Source organism: Octodon degus, unplaced genomic scaffold, assembly GCF_000260255.1.
Source record: "Octodon degus isolate 3935 unplaced genomic scaffold, OctDeg1.0 scaffold00222, whole genome shotgun sequence".
In the NCBI taxonomy this organism is placed as follows: domain Eukaryota; kingdom Metazoa; phylum Chordata; class Mammalia; order Rodentia; family Octodontidae; genus Octodon; species Octodon degus.
In genome coordinates, this window is record NW_004524798.1 from 69245 (window position 1) to 72509 (window position 3265).

The window sequence follows — 3265 nt, forward strand, 5'->3', positions numbered from 1 at the left end:
GCGCTTTTGGCCCTTTCTAAATGCTAATAGCAGTGTTATTTATTCATATGTGTTGGTGTTTGAAATGGGTTATAGTGAGGCACCCCCAAAAAGCTTAGAAATAAGTTAGTCTTCAAAAGTTAAATCAGGAAACTCTACTCTCTCACTGAATACTGTTATATAATTGCTACACTTTGGTTATGATTAATTTCCCAAAGAGTCATGTACTGGAGGCCTATTTCCTGACATAAGTTGTTGTTATTATTATTTTTTTAATCTTTTTGAGATAGGATGTTCATACGCAGTTCAGGCTGGCCTTGTACTCCCTTTGTAGTCCAGGATGGTCTCAAACTAACAGTGATCCTCCAGCCTCAGCCTCCTGAGTGTTGGGATGACAGGCATGTGCCACCACACCTGGCCTAGGATTGTTGAGAGGTGGTAGAACCTTGAAGATGTATGTCTTAGAACAGTGATGGCAAATCTTTTAGAGAATGAATGCCCAAAGTGTGACACAAAATCCACTTATTTTTCAGAGTGACAACACTGTAATTAAACCTGAATACTGAATTTTTAGTTTAGAAAAAAAAAAAACTCATATGTTAACATCTTTTGTCTTAAAAGGAAAACACAATAGCACAGCTTTCAATGATACAATTTTCTATTGAAAGGTAAAAGTTTACATTTGATGTGCTTTTGTACAATTAATGTGATCTTTGCTGTTGTATATATGCATACTGATAATTTGTCAGACCTTGCTTGTACTTCATCAGTTAGACAGCAATACATGCAGCACTCAGGTCATCTGTTAGTCCACTTCTTTATTTTATTTTATTTTATTTTATTTTGCGGAACTGGGGATTGAACTTGGGCCCTTGCGCTTGCCAGGGAAATGCATATTCCACTGAGCCATCTCCTCGGCCCCTGTTAGTCTGCTTCTTATATCAGATTTGATACAATTCAAAGCTGAAAACAACTGCTCACAAGTATAAGATGATCCAAGCAAAATAAGAACAGCAAGCTTAAGTGACTTTAAAATTATTTGGCAGAGAATGCCACACGTTAAGGATTTCATTTTCAGAATTCATACTCTGAATTCAATTCATTTCATACTCTGTCTCCTCCATCTTCTCAACTTTTGCATGTAGGTCATAGAATTTATTTTTCTAGATAGAGCTTTCTTGAAATTCCATTAGCTCTATTTCCAGATTTCCAAAATCGCACCAGTGTGAGCAGGAAAGCTCAATTCTTCAAATTTGGCTTTATCTGGAGAAGAAAACAAAGGGTTTTCATAATATAGAACTGTAAAAATAGGTTACTAGAATTTACTTTGCTGGTGCATCCAGCATACCCCTTGAGACTCCAGAAGGAGGATGGTGTGGGATGAAGAAATGAAGGTAAGAGTCAGAATGCAGAAATGTGAGGTCAGGTAGACTCCCTTTCCTGATGGGAGAAAGGAAATGCCCAGCAACTGCAGTGCATTTATCTATACAGTCAGCACATGGTTGATGTCAGGTGGAGCCCCTTTTCTGATAAGAAAAGGACTGCCCAACAACTGCAGCACATTGACTTATACAATCAGCAGAAGAGACTGTTTACAGATAATTTAAGAAGAGAGCAAGATCTGGCTCCCAATACTTTGCAGCTACTATAATGCTAGAAAAACCCTTGCAGATTTCCTGATGGCTTGGAGGATTATCTGCAAATGTTGTAGAATTTTCTAAAAGCATTATTAGATTTGGAAAATATTTCAGCCACCTACTTTTAAGGTCTGGGGTGACTTGGCTTGTGTGCCGACAGAGAGGGCTCTGCATGCCTGCTGCGGCACACCTACCATAGGTTCACCACCACTGGCCTAAAAGGAGGTGAGTATGTCAGAAGAGCCACCACTCTTGGGAGGAATTAAGACTCATCTCCTGGGTCTTGAGGGACCCTGAGATTTTGAGGGACTGCTAGGATCAGTTGTTATGAAGTTGGTTCAGCTTTCTGGTAGCTCTCTGTTCACCCTCTTGCCTTGTAATCCCGGCCCCCACGTGATCCCACCGTGTGCTGCTCTCCATGATGAGATGCTCTGAGATGCTGATGCCAGCACCATACTTTGTACCCTCAGAGCCGTAAGCCAGTGGACCTCTTTCTTCATGCAGTGCTCAGCCCCTGATATTTTTGTTACGGCTACGCTAAACAGATTAAGATAATAGGGAGTAAAATGAAAGGACTTTATAAATGTGTGACTGAAGCAGTACTGCAAAGCAAGCTTAGAGAGGGATTTGTCCTACTAGATACTAAATTGTGCTGGAATAATTAACAAAAGTATGGCAGAGGCATAGAAACGGAAAGGAAGTTCACAAACATAGAAGAGATCTAGAAACAAGTGAAGTTCGGGAATTTAGAATATGAAATAATGTGTGTCTAATTATATTATTTGAAAAATGATACTAGTACAAGTGACTAATCATTTGGAAAGACATTTTAAAAGTTAATACAAAATTTAAGCATAGGCTGAGTATAGCCACACATCCCTGTCATACATTTGCTTGGGAGGGTAAAGCAGAAATATTGCAGCTCTAAGGCCTGCCTGGGCAACTAAGAAAAATTCTGTCTGACAAAAGTTTTTAAACTGGGCATGGTGGTGCACACCTGTAATTTCAATACTTGGGAGGCTGAGGCAGGAAGATTGCTGTGAGCTTGAGGCCAGGCTAGAGTACGTAGTGAGACCCTGTCTCAAAACAGAACAGAGCAAAACCACAAACAGGTTGTTTTTTGAAGGCTAGGGATGTGTCTCAGTGCAAATGCATTGGGTTCAATCTCTGATATCAGGGAAAATAATTTTAATATAAAAATAACTACATAAAATTAAAATGGTTGCAATATATTATATAAACCAAAGTCTTCCCTTTCTACTATTCAGCATTCTGATAACCTGTAAGAAAAAACAGTGCCTGGTATGGTGATGCACACCTATAATTTCAGCATGCAGAATGTTAAGGCAGGAGGATTATAAATTTGAGGCCCCCCCAAGCAAGAGAGACTCCCTGCCTCAAAAGTAAGCAAACAACAATAAGAAACCAACCTAAACTATTGTTCTTTATGTCAGGGGCAAATTTCTGGTAATATCTAAGGTTTCTAAGAGCATGGTAAATAGAACATCTTCATTTACTGTGTTGGGCATATAATTTCTTCTGTTTAATATGAATGCTTAGCATAAAGCATAGAAAAATGAGGCTGATCATCCATAACCTGAGTGACCTTTCAGAGTTAGTATTAGAATGTTAGATAGGGGCCCGGGGAG